We start from the raw sequence: 14,057 nt of genomic DNA, 5'->3' as shown, positions 1-14,057 counted from the left end.
CAACTTCAAAAGTTCTGTTAAATTCAGGTCCCATTTATAGACAAAAAATGACCTGAAAAACTGACAGTCATGCCAACATTGGGCCAGGCTTTCTGTGTTTTGTCTTTGTTTTTGCAATCCTTTGATGATAACGGTGTACAGAAACAGAACAGTGTGCACCATATTAATTACCATTTCCTCCAAGGTCTCAGTGTTTGCCACTATTTCAATTTCTCTAAACAAACTGAACACATTGATTGGGCCTAAAGAGAGGTGAATAAATCTTTCATCTTGGCAGAGTTTATTTGGTTTATTTGATCTTTGTTTTTGTCAGAACGAATGAAAACCTGATGAATATGATAGTTGTGAATGATGAATTTAAAAAAAAGAGACAACTAATACTATCACATCATACCTCGTTATTTATATTGAGGATGAGACAACATAATACAGAAACCTTGAGCAATAAGATGCTTTTTTCTCCTATTCCTAATGTGGCAGGATGACGTCTCATCCCTGCGCCTAATGAGCATGCTGTATTGCCATCAGCTGTGCTAGTAAGCCTATGGCGGCCTGAGCGCGCTCTTTGTAAAGGTGCGGTGTTCATCTTGGCGTCTCATGCTCTTTGGCTCCAAGACTGCCCACTTCCTGTCATCTTGCTTCCGTGTTCTCCGTGCCGGTACAGGTAACATAGCCTTAGCTGCTTTGGTGTCAGCGTTTACCTCGCTGACGTTATCAGTCATTGTTCCTTGTTCTTTTGTTGTAGCCGCGTGTGTCTGTGGACCCCGTGTCAGTGTGCTCGGCCCGCGGCTGGCGTGACATAGCATTCTTTGCTGCCGCCGCTATGCTAGCATGTGCTCTTCACCTCTCCCTCCCCTGACAACTGAATGAAAGGTAAGCCATACGCGATCTGTAGTTTTAGCCATCTTTTATCCTTCGCGTATTGATAGAAGTTTACTTAACAGAGGCTGTACTGGAGTGTGGCTCTGTGGTGGAACCTCTGCTGCTTTGCTGGCTTCGCTCTGCTGCCTTGCTCTGACTGGCTTTGCTGCTCTGACTGACTTTGCTGCTCTGACTGACTTTGCTGCTCTGGCTGACTTTGCTGCTCTGGCTGGCTTTGCTGCTCTGGCTGACTTTGCTGCTCGGACTGGCTCTGTGCTGCTCCACTTCGCCCCGCTTTGCCTCGCATTGACTAACAGTAGCTTTCTGGGATTATTTCATTGCATGCATTTCTAGTGGCTGTGCTGCATGCGTTTAATTTTGCCTGCTTTGCATTGCTTAGTTTGTTTTACGTTTTCTGTGTTTTTCTTTGATTTAGCCCTGCCTTATTTGGTTTTTGGTTTGCATTGATGTTTGCCTTGCTTTGACATGCTTTTCATTGAGTTTGTTTTCTTTATTTTGCATGTGTTTGGCAGAAGTTTGTTTGCTTTTTGAATTGTTTATTTGTTTCATTTGTTTCCCATGACTTTATTTATTTGCTGATTAGTTTGCATGTTTTGGCTCTGCTTGTGGGGATTTTTGTGAGTATATTTTAAAACTTTTGTCTTTTAATTGTTATCAAAAAAAAATATCAATATCAATTTTAACTCTGTAAACCACATCTCTATTCAGGTGTGTTGCGAACCTGTGTGTCCTTGCTATGAGTAACAGAGTGAACTCTTAATGTCCTGGGGGTGAAATTCCCCCAGGTGGCGTTGTCGGTAACCTTTATTACTCTTTTTCCAATTTGTTTAGGTATAACTCTACAAGCCCCTCGCCACACTAATCATCACCTGTTTGTGACATTTGGATGCTCTCATTATTGCCTGACCAGTTTGTGCTTCCAAGAAGATCCTTAACTATCTTACTGTTACCAAGCCACACCAAACTTCAACCCTGACAGTGTAAGATCATGGGTTTAGGGGGCACTGACAGCATGATGGCATCCTGTTCATCGGAGCATCCAATCAAAAAATGTGTCAATATGTGTTGTTCTGTAGGGCAATTTGATGTTAAATTAGTTGTGGCTGTAGTTTATTTCAAGAATTTTTACAATGCACTGGTTACACAGATGAATCCAGGATACATAAATTAGTCATCAAAAATGGCAAAATAAGTTGTTTGTCCATGCCATCCAGGATTATGTTTGAAAGTTTATTAAGTGTCGTCCCTATCAGCAAAATGACATAATTTCTCTATGCTCTCCAAAACCATCACAAATCAGTTTTATAATGAGTGAATGCTGTGCTTATGGACATTGTTTGGGAAAAGTACAAAGGTTTGGCAACCCAATCGCTAGAAAGAAAAAAAAAAAAGGATTAAAAAAATGGCATTGTATGTTTGTGCAAACCATAGATATGTAGCATTTTCATATTAATAAGTAGCAAATGAAAGCTTTAAATTTCATTTGAGCAATAATGTGGTTAACAGGTGGTTAGGTTTTGGCACAAAAACAATTACTTATTTGGTTAGAAAAAGGCTTATGGCTTATTGGCTTATTTGGTCAGAAAAATATATTTTTATGTAAAAAAAAAAAAAATCATTCTCGGGGCCCAGTCCTGGCTTGAAAAGTAGCACCATCTCTGTAAAATATAACCACTTTTGTGGAGGCTTCTCATGGTTTGCAGAAATAAACAATGGCAACATTTTCTTCTAGCAGCTGGGTTCATGGACCTTCATTGTCATGGTTACAATAACAAAAAACAACAATCTTTTCACGCTGTACATGTTACATACACATGCCTGCAAAACACAGCCATGCACAAACAGGACCTATACTCATGCACTGCATGGAGAGATGTCAGCGTGAGGTGGCTGCTCATGGACAGGTGCCTCACGCAGTTGGGGGTTTGATGCGTTGCTCAAGGGCACGTTGGCAGAGCCCAGGAGGCAAACTGGCACCCCTCCAGTTACCAGTCCATGCTGCATACTTGGTCCGTACAGGAACCACAGCCTTTGGGTTGCCAAGCCAAGTTCTCAAGACAGAGCTTCTGCTGCCCCTCCAAAAAACAAAAACAAAATGGTGACTCACAGTAGAAAACAGGAAATGAACAGCAGTCTCCTGTGTTGAGATCTGATGTTTTACTGCCCCCTCTACACCTTAAAGATGATCATGTACCTTTGCCATACATCACTATTTATTTTTCTCTTTACTTTGTGCCAGGTTTAAAGTGTATTTTTTAGTCAAGCGCAGGTCTGATATTGGCACACTAACAAATAAGCTTCAACAGCAGCATTACTTTCTTACTTTCTTATTAACAAACTGACTTCCCTCTCCCCCTGTTGCAAGTGGTGAGAAATACTGTCACTTCGGTCAGTTGACATTGTCTGTATCACCCTGGCAGACAATCTTCCTCTCATCATGTACTGATTATTGCTCTCAGTTTTAAAGACATGGAGATAAGTTTGACAAAAAACACTCACGTACCGCTTTAAGAGCAATGAGTGCTTAAAAAGAGAGAGAAAGACAGCAGACGATGGTTTTTCAAAATAAGCCACAGAAATAAGCTGCTCTCACATCCTTAATCTCTTTCTGACATTTCTGCAATAACTAATTCATGATACTGGATGACACTTGGAGTTTATCAGCCTTGTATTTATGTGCAGCTTTTCAAAATTCTCTCTTAACAACCCAAGTATTATCATCTCGCTATGAGAAGTGTACATCTCTTGATTTATTGTAATTGTTTTGTTTCCAAAGTGGAGCATCAAAAACAATCAAGCATTAAATGATTAACAAACCCACTGGCAACATGTGGAAAGGAAGTAGATTTGAAAATAGTTGTATAGTGTAATGAAAGAAAGGGAAAAGTGAAAGCTGACAATACTACTGCAAGTCAAATTTAGGGATGCTATAAATAATGACAAACAGAAAAGCTCAATAAGATTTTGCAATCAGAAACATGACCACTGGACAGGCAGTAGGGACTGATGTTAAGAGTCCCGCACGATTAAAATATTATCAGATTTTGGCCAGTAGTTCAGACAAATCATGAATGATTTTATGATGTAGCTGTGCTGCTTTATCTACCACGACGGACAGCAGAGCAGACTCATTTTATCATTAATAAGGAATCCCAGTGACTCAAATTGAGGGTAATAATGTTATATTTAGGGAAGCACTCTAAATTAGTTTTGTTGATAGCTGAATTTGGTGGGTAAAAAACAAGGGGTGGGGGTGGGGGGTGATGGAAATTTTGTCATATTAAAACTAAACATTCTGCCAGTCATGCTGCATAGTTTTACACATTTTAAATGATTGTTTGTTTATTTTATTTTTTCAGATCAGGATGTTTTCAGGCCATTAAATGATCATTATCTGTGGTTATAAGCATCATAGATATGGGTCAGTTAAGGTCTGCTACATCTACCAATAGGTTCAGAGGGTAGTTATCAGGCCATTCCAGCCTGTTCTCATTCCAAGTCGATCAAATACCAATGCTTTCTCATGCCCCTCAGCGTCCAATATTGATGCAAAAGAGGCCTTTAGTGTCTTTATGATATAGTCCAAGCTTTCAACAAACTTCAGTGTAAACCCATCCATGGCAGTATTTGATGCTGAGAGAAACTGATGTAGTATAAAGAGCAAGAAAGTTTGCATGGGACGGAAAGGAAGGGAGGTGGACTTTCAACCAGGGGTGTGCAATTCATGTTCCATGTGAAACTAAAGGTCACTTAAAAAAATAAATGAATAAAAAAAAAAAAAAGGGAGTGGTGATTTTGAAGTCAGTGATTTGATTGATGAGTGGAGTATGAACATGTATACCTATGTTGCATGTGAAACCAAAAACCATTGTTGACATATTCACGTCACATGGTGTTGCATAACCATTACTGCGACTGTTTTACAACATTAACTGCATGTTGCATTGTGCTTCAGCTGTGGTTAACATAGAAATGCTAAAGGGTACCCTGCACATGGCTATGAAACATTGAGGGCATTGACAAAGTGGGTAGTGTGGGTATTTGACAGACTGGGAATGAATAAGGTTAGCCTATTCAGTGGCCATTAACAGTTTTCCAGTGGCTTAAACTAGTTAAACAAACTGGTTTTGTGCTTTGAAGGCATAAACGGACACTGCTTATTGTCAACACATTCATTTAGTTATTTTGTCTAAACATGAAGATGGCAATTATCTGGCTAGCTCTCAGATCTGCACAGCAAACTAAATATATTCTCTCTCATCTGTTATATATTTGTATTGGCACCTCGCCCATACTACGTATCATAAAATCAAAAATCTCCTGGCTGTGGGTAGTGGTTCGAGCCGTGCACCTCTGCCTCCAGTCTATCCCTTGGCACAGGCACACAGGCAACTCTGTGGTAATTTAATGCTTGCCGCCCAGGCCCTATGATCCTGTGGGAGTGCCTGTGCCCCTGTAAGTGAGGCTGAACACTTTATCCCGTGGCATTAGTCGTCCATGTTTGAGTTAATACCCTAGAGTAGAGCTTCTATCCAGAGGCATTAGTGTCTGACACTCCACAGCTCAGAATGGGGGAGGCTCTCACTTCCCCTTCTTGCACCAACAATCCCCCCTACTCTTCTTGTGTCTCTTTTATCCTTGCACTCAGGATTTTGCACAGAGTTGGCAAACTTAGCTCACATGGGTACTTTTCTCAGATGAAAGATGCATGATAGAGTAGCTTGTATCCAGATGTGCTGCTCTTCACCTCAGAGTTGGGGCAGCACATCAGAAATATTCCAATAACCCTTATCTAAGGCACCTGTCATTTGTTCTGTCAGTCTTTTTTTATCAGATATCCAGAGGAAGAGATTGTGCATATGTATCTTTTTAAAATAACTTAGAGTATATTTGAGCTTGTTTATTATTTTTTTTCCTGGTAACACCAATTCATATAATATGCTTGATGTTTTTCCTTTTTTGTCATAAAAATGTTCATTGAGACATCATCAGATTATGGAAAGAGACGGTCTAGCATGTTAACAGTATTTAACGACTTGCAACTAATGTTAGCATGCAGACGATTTAAGATGCTATAGCGTTAGGATTTTTATAATCTGCAACATTTTCATGTAAATACATTAGATGTGTGTTTTGTTGCTTTAACTATTGCTGTTTTAATAACCCAACCCCTACCACCAACACACATACTGCTTCAGTCCCTTAGCACACACACACACACACCAACCACGTGCACAAGGAGATTTGAATGCTATGTTCAAAGATTAAAATTGTTTGTGTCATTATGTTAATGAAAGACAAACAATGTCTCCTGTCATTTAAAGCAATTAGAGTAGAAAATCCCTCTACTTTAATCGATTCATTTTGTGTTTCTGCCGAGCATTCCTGGACTTAATAAGTGTTTTATCTTCGTTTAATTTATTCTAACCTTTGAGATTATGAGCTGTTATTTGTACGCATGATTGCAATAATGGGAATGTTGTTGTTGATGCACTGTATTTAAAAAAGAAACCAAAAAACAGCATATGCATACATTATAACCCTGCAATTAAAAGGAAAAGAATCTAAATTTTCTGCCGCCCACAAGGCTGATAGCATTACCGATGTGCAGATAAACTCCCTGACCTGTCATTTCATGTTATCACATTCTTAGCCTGTGCAGTGCATTCACGGCCTTATTCTCATGATAACCTCAGGGCTGACAAAAGCTGTCGCAGTTTGGTATTTCACTTTGTGGAGGGTGAACTGTCTGGAAAGTCCTTTGTGCTAGAAAGAAAAAAATACATTGAACACTGATTACTAGCTAAACTACCAGAAACTAAATTAAGTTTCTGTAATACTGGAATTTTAATGAAAAGCAACTCAGTTAAGTGGTTTATTTTGTATAATTGTCATGTCAGGTAATAGCACATCATCAAAGCTAATAAGGGGGGTGCGCTGACATCTAAACCAAAGGATAATTGCAGGTACTTCGACCAGTGTTGATTCAATGGGATAACAGATACTTGTGAAAGTGGTTTTTAATCAGTCATCAATGTGAATTAAATGGTTTTTTTTTTTAAACTTTTATTTATTTATTTATTTTCTCTTTCTCTTTTGTCCTATAATCCATTCAGTAAAAAGGGGTTTTACGGTATAAGAGTTTGAGAGATTGTCGATTGTGTCATGATCTGGCCTGAGCTCCCTTTGAGGCCTTTTTTTTCCTTTGTTTAATTATTCCATTTATTTATGTATTTATTTATTTATATTTTTAATGCACACTTATTGTTTCCAGTTACACTTTTTCTTTTTACTCACATCTCTCATTTTTAAGATCACTTCCTGTCCTTGTGTTTTCCTCACAGGTCTGATTGGCTGCCCCTCCCTAATTAGTTTCAGCTGTCCTCCACCAGTCCTGCAGTCAACTCAGCTGTTATCACTTTCCCAATTAAACCTGCCCAGATCCTATTTCTTTCACAATTGACTTCATTTTGGTTTGGAGTTCTGTTGCCTTTTTCGCCATGCCTGTTTGCTTTTACCTGCTTGCTTTTAGGATTGTAAGCCCCCTTTTTGTTATCATACAAAACTTTAAGTTCTGCCTCATTTGTTGCTACCTGCTCTCCAAAATAGTGACAGGTTGAGTTCCTTGACCCCCCAGTAAAACAAATATATGTTGTATGGAGAAAAAAAAAATCACAATGAAATTGGATTTTCCTGATGAAACATCCAACATGCAACTCCAGCAAAACAGACCCTGATTTAAGGGGATTGAGGATTACTTTACATTCTTTTCAAGTCTGTCTGAAAACATTAATCATACTCCCATATGCACATTGAATATTATGGTTCACTGCAAAGAGACCTGCTCTGCATACTGGCTTTGAAGACATCAGTTCAAACTGTAGTAACCAAAAAATGCTTTCAGTTTATATTCATCCAGTTATTTAGGGCCCTGAAACACCCACGTCACTAGAATAAAATATTACCATTGTACATTTCTGCAAACAACAAGTACGCTACAGTTGCATGTTTCATACATATCAACATTTCTAATGTGACATAATACGTGAACTGAGTTTGTCTTTGGGAGGTGAAGGGTAAAGCGGATGATGTCAAGCTGCAGACTGTTCTCGATCCACAAACTCTCCCTGCTCTGCTGTTTTTCTATAAGTATTTGCAGGCCTCCAAATGTGGGTGCTTTTCATCACTGTTTTTGAAGCAAGGAAAGTACAAAAGCAGGTGATGTTTTTATAGAGACAATCTGCTTTTCCAGCAGGGATATTGCTGCCATAACCAGATATTTTGAGCCAAAACCTGTTGAAGTTGTAATGTGCCCATGACAAAATAATGTACAATTGTAACATTTCTGTGGTGCCTGGAAACTCTGAACAACTGAGTTCTATTAATGCATCATTTACTTTATTGCTTTCACCTCACTGGTTTAAAGTGAGCATTACTTTTACCAATCAGATTTTTTAAATATTTTTAATATTAATATTTGAACTAAAATACACACGCACTGAGAATAGCCTTGTATAATATACTGTAGCCTGCTTTGCCTTAGAGAGGACAAAATATGGTCAAACTCCTCATTTTGAAAGTAAAAATGCCAAACACAACTAGAGTGGCAATGAGTATAATAAAGGTGCAGATTGTCATCTTGATTGTCATGAAGTGGCATATTAATGCTAATGTGGAAACAGGGTCAAACACTTAAGACTGAGGGATCACAAGAGCCCTTGGAAGTGGATTTGAGATGTTTTTTTTCTTTTCTTTTTTTTTCCAGCTCCAGCTTTTAAGTTGGCCTATAATGAGTGACACTTAGCTGTACATGGGTCTGGCCACAGACTCACCCTCCTAATTACAAAAAGACGAAGATTTTGTAATACACTTAGTGAGAATTGACCTCTGTCACCCTCACTTATGTGAAATTTAATACTGACCTCAGTTATACAGAGAGGGCGCTAAAAGATAACTAGAAAAAAAAAAAAAAAACAAGGTGCAAGACTTTAAATGACGAGCTTGATTTTTTACTGAAATTAAAACAAGATTAAAAAAAAGAAAAACTTAAGGTGAGCTTTATTATGACTTTAATGGTGAAAATTTTCACTTGTCTCCCATTTTATGTGACCTTAAAGGTGTACACGAGGGAAATGTGAATATGATGACAACTGACCTTGGCAACCAGCAGTTGCTCAAGCAACCACAAACAATGTTGTTCCCTTGCAAATGTTTGATGTTAAGTATGTTTTTTGAACATGGGGTGAATCACCTCTACCCAGGCATCAGTGAAAACTTTGAGCAGTTAAAAGCTGTATACAGAAAAATGGCACATTAGCATCTTTCCTACACCTTGTATCTTTTGCCATGTATGCGGTGTCCTAATTAGTATCTGCTCTGATAACTGTAATTTATTTAATTAACCTCTTTTGTGTTTCTGATAAAGATCTTAATGACTAAAACTGCACATTTTAAGTGCTTCACGTCCATTGATCTACTATAGTTTCAATATTAATTAACCGGTTCAAAGTGTGACCTGAACTAAAGCTCTGGCTGTTTTGAGATGACATTTAATCTTATAAATTGTATTTTTCATTGACATTTAGCAGCAGACATATTTTTGTGAATTAAGTTTCAAATTATGTATGAAAAAAACATACATTTGTGTTTGTAACTGTCACAAATTTAGATCTTCATACAGAGAAAAAACAAAAACAGTGACAATTATGAACAACAAGGGAGTGATCTTTTATTTACCATATCATCACAAATTAACACAAAAAAGATCTAGCATGGCCTATGGGGTGTTACAAACTTAGCCTAGTTTTCCAACCATGACACAAATCATTCCAACTATGGTCTTCATTTTATCAATGTCCAGTGTAATGTCCATCCATGCATACAAATCCAACTATCCTATGATAACCATTTCCTCATATAAGCCTTTTTACCAGCAAGGAAAATGTCTTTAGAGATGAGTCAGAAAAATAAACTCTTACTCTCTAGGGATACATGAGATCTGAAAATATCTTGTAAGGCATTATGTATTCCTCTCCAAAAAATCTTTAATGTGAAAGCAGTCCCAGAAAACATGCTAAAGATTTACATCCTATTATCTGAAGTTTCTCAAGCAAACATGGGAGTTCCCATTATAATGGGATTTTTTTAGAGGGTGTAATGAAATACCTTATCAGGCTTTTCAAACTTAAGTCACAGATTTGTGAGCTAGTAGAATAGATTGTAAAAATAACGGTTGGTGCTACTGTGGTGTCATCTATCCTCCTTACCATCTGCCTTATCAAGACTCTGCCTTAATTATCCATATTTCAGTCCCAGAGGTTGCTAATTAGTTAGTGCACTTTATACATCCATATTGTTGTCCATTCTTCCCCATCTATCCCTCCTTCTTTCTCCAACTTTGCTTGAATATATAAAGTTGAGTGTGTTTTAAGACTTAATGACCCTGAAAACATGCATGATATAACTGAGTACCAGCATTTGAGTTATATATGATATCATTCAACTGTATTATCAGTTTACACTGAAATTATTTTTTCCTCAGCTCTGCCCAAGAAGTTCACACACAAATCAGACAATTACAATCAAGAACCATACCCCTAAAAACACATCAGTCATGATCATGGAAGACATCATATAAAATCCTCAGATTCAGATCCTAATTAGCAGCACACTGATTTATATGCTTTGCTGAACAATTCTATCAAACATTTGGCTCGTTATATTTTCCACCTTCTTGTTAACATAATGCCACATCTGTAGATATTGATAAAAAATATTGTTTTTTTCTGATAAGAGTTTCTCTTTAAGCAGTTCAAAACGTAACAGCGTTCCTTCTTTCAGTATGTTGCATTGAACAATTATTCCTGTAGCTGTAAAACTTAAATCTAATACTTTTTTTTTTTTTTTTTTTTATAGGAGTAACAATTAAATCTATTCATTGTATTTTATTTAACAAACTGCTCAGTGAAATGTATTTTTAGAACTCATTTATTGTGCTTATTGCAGGGGGAAAAAACAGTTTGCTTGATTGCCTCATTTGCAGCTGAGCGATGCTTTTTTTGGTGTTACCTCTTAGAATTTGGTTAAAAGTCTGTGGGCAAAATAAATCTACAATTCTTCATAAAGCAGCCTAATACAACACCACCACATCCAATTAATTAATTAGCGTGTTAAGCTTTATTTATGCAGGAGGTCTCACTGAGACTTAGATACAAGAGTATAACCATAAATAGCACAGAATCGAAACATAAAGATGCAGTCTATCAGTTAACACATTCATTGGATGTCTAATTGTTTATACATCAGGTGTTAGAGAGGCCCTGCAATCATGTTGGATACGGCAGATGTATTTGTGTATGTGGTCGGGAGAGAAGATAGATATTTGGAGGGTGAGAATCTGTTTTGGCAATGTACAATCTGTCATACTTTCTTGAAGCTGAACATTACGGATTTTACATGTCACTACATTTTTAGTGGAGCACTCTCTATTCCATTTGTCCGAGTAAATTGACACCGTACATGGTTATGATAGCCTACATTTAATTTATACCACTTCAGTCATGATTTGTTTTTGTTCCCACAGGATCTACCTGTTACTGTGTATGGTTACAGGTCTACAAGCCCATATTTGTCTCCATTCTCCAGAGAGCCAAAAGACAACTCACCAGAGAAAATTTCTGATGAGTTGTTGGAAAAGACGAGAGCAACAACAGAGTTCAGATTGAAAAACTGGCATCACTCACAGCTGGCCGGGGAACAAATCCATACCAGGATGCTTTTCAGCAGAGCAGACTCATTGCAAGTAATTTCAACCTGGTGCTCAAAGTAGCAGGCAGGGCAGTTTCCCCAATGTCTGTGCTGAATGATTGCTGAATGATTTATCAAGTTGCCAGTGGCAGTTCAGTGGGGCATCGCACCTGAGCTGAATGTAAACGGGGAGTCCTCCAGGTTTGGAAAAAGACTGCAGTCATCTGGGATGTTGGGAGTGTCACCTGGTGGTTTGATAGGGGACAATGGGACATTGCAGGTGAAAACTACCTACAGCATGAGAAGCAGAGTTACAGGGTTGGCAGTTACAACCACTGCCTCACAGGCAGGATGATTTGTTATTTTTTACCTGGCCAGTTCCATCTCTCTTACGGTTCAGGCCAGCAACATTTTCAAGTTTGAGTAATATAACCTAGAGGCTATACTTTTGAAGTATCTCCACACGGAGATACACTTAAGGCAAGACATTGTCTGCAAGGTTCTATAATGTATTCAGTGTGTCTTCATTCAACAACACACATAACAAACAACCTTACTGATCTTGCCCTTTTAGTATGAGTCATAGCAATATCTAATGCAAGCCACCAGTTGTTCTAAATTGAACTTGCAACAGTCTCAAATGAACACCATCAAAGTCAAACATTCTTGAAGTTGATGCTTCATGCATAGTGAGGCAACACATCTACTATTATCAACAGTCTTCACTTCTTTTGCTAATGTTTTAACTCTAGGATGATAAGTTATATGTCTAAAGTGTTTTATATCCAGTGCGGGAGTTCACAGAGCTGCAAAACCCAAAGGGCTTATCATGTGGCTCTCCTCATTAAAAAATACACTTCATCTTGCTTATGCAATCACTTTTAAAGTAGCAAAGCAACATGAAGCAGCTCAAACAACTCCCAGTCATTTGACAATTATCCACATTTTCATTCAGTTAGAACACATCTATGTGTGCATTAAGAGCAAGACAAGGATTGTAGTTTTCTCTTTCTCCTTTTTTTTTTTTCAAAGCATTCAAAAACCTTTCATTTTGAAACACAGGAACAATTTAATTGCACCACTCAAATGCGATGTGCTCACTCTGTGAATTTATTTAAAAGTGTATAAAAAGGTGGACCTGGTAGATAATTTACATTCTGGTTCCATTGGGTTCAGCAAATGAAACATCAGGGGAAAAAAAGTAGGAGACAAGGAAAAAAGCAGAATAGTAAGACAGTGTTTGCTGAGTTGCTTTGCAGTAAAGATGTATGCAAATTCAACAAATGGAAGAACTTAAGGGTCATAATTGGATGCCTATTGGGAATGTGACTTAAAAACAAGATTATGTATATAACAAATTGAACTTTTTGTAAAGTTTGGATGTCTGGTAGTTGCTAGGGTGCTTATGGCCTGCCATAGGGTGAATAAAATATTAGCACTGGGCACAGAGGAAGTAATATAGGAGTGTTGTATTATTAGAAATAGAATGCTGAAGTAAAATATTTCATGTATGTATATATGTACACTGCATATATATCGCTGCATATATCTTCAGCTGAAACACAGAAAGCAGAGACGACAGAGATAGAAGGAAAGAATATTTGACCATTTTGGCACCGTGGACAGAGACGCTACTGAGTTAACCCCGGAAGCATATCTGGGCTGGGTTTAATGTTTCAGCACCACGGACAGAGACACAACTGCTTGACCCTGGAAACACAGCTGGACAGGTTTATTGTTTCAGCACCATGGACAGAGACACAACTGCTCAACCCTGGAAACACAGCTGTACTGGGTTTAATGTTTCAGCACCATAGACAGAGACACTACAGGGTTTACACTGGAAGCACAGCCGGGCTGGGTATAATGTTTCAGAGCAATGGGCAGAGGCCTAAAATTAGACTGTTGCAGGGTCTGATACTAGAGTGCTACCGGAATGTGTAATAAAACCAGGAATTGAGTTGTCATTTTAGCATTTCAAGTAATCTCATCTTGAATCGAGTGGGTTTTCTGAATGTCTTTTTTGGCAGGTGCCTGAAATAAGCACTGTAGCTAACATAAGCTTAAGAGATCTTCATGTTTCATTGTAGGAGATCAAATGCATCAGTATATACTCCAGTTGTGAGTTTTGATGCCTTAAGTTTCTTCAAAGTCAGTAGCTAAAAAGTGGCTAGATGAGACTACAGCATGTCAACCAAGCTGTGCTGAACACATTTTTACAGCCTTGTTGTGGTGGTGTAATTCAGTGGTGCCCAACTGGTGACTTGTGAATGTGTAAGGTTTGTTTATATAAAAAAAAAAAAAAGGTGGGCTGTTTGTTCTTTCAATGTGATTTATTTCTTTGTGTTCTTATATTATTAAATGTTACTCACATTTTATGAAATATAATAATATATTGTAATTGATCTCTTGTGTTGCCCTTGTTCTAA

The 14,057-nt window shown here is 37.9% G+C and overlaps 1 long non-coding RNA gene across 1 annotated transcript; it reads left to right on the top strand.

The window, feature by feature from the left end:
- Positions 1 to 580: 580 nt before the first annotated feature.
- Positions 581 to 13,927, top strand: LOC121959464 (uncharacterized). The gene is made up of 3 exons (XR_006106913.2): positions 581 to 664; positions 746 to 873; positions 11,465 to 13,927. It is a non-coding gene; the product is annotated as an uncharacterized LOC121959464 (long non-coding RNA).
- The last annotated feature ends 130 nt before the right edge of the window (positions 13,928 to 14,057 follow it).

The sequence above is a fragment of the Plectropomus leopardus genome, chromosome 20, assembly GCF_026936395.1.
Source record: "Plectropomus leopardus strain MGB_pleo_1.0 chromosome 20, ASM2693639v1, whole genome shotgun sequence".
In the NCBI taxonomy this organism is placed as follows: domain Eukaryota; kingdom Metazoa; phylum Chordata; class Actinopteri; order Perciformes; family Serranidae; genus Plectropomus; species Plectropomus leopardus.
The sequence above is the reverse complement of the archived record's forward strand: the minus strand, read 5'-3'. Positions and strand labels throughout refer to the sequence as shown.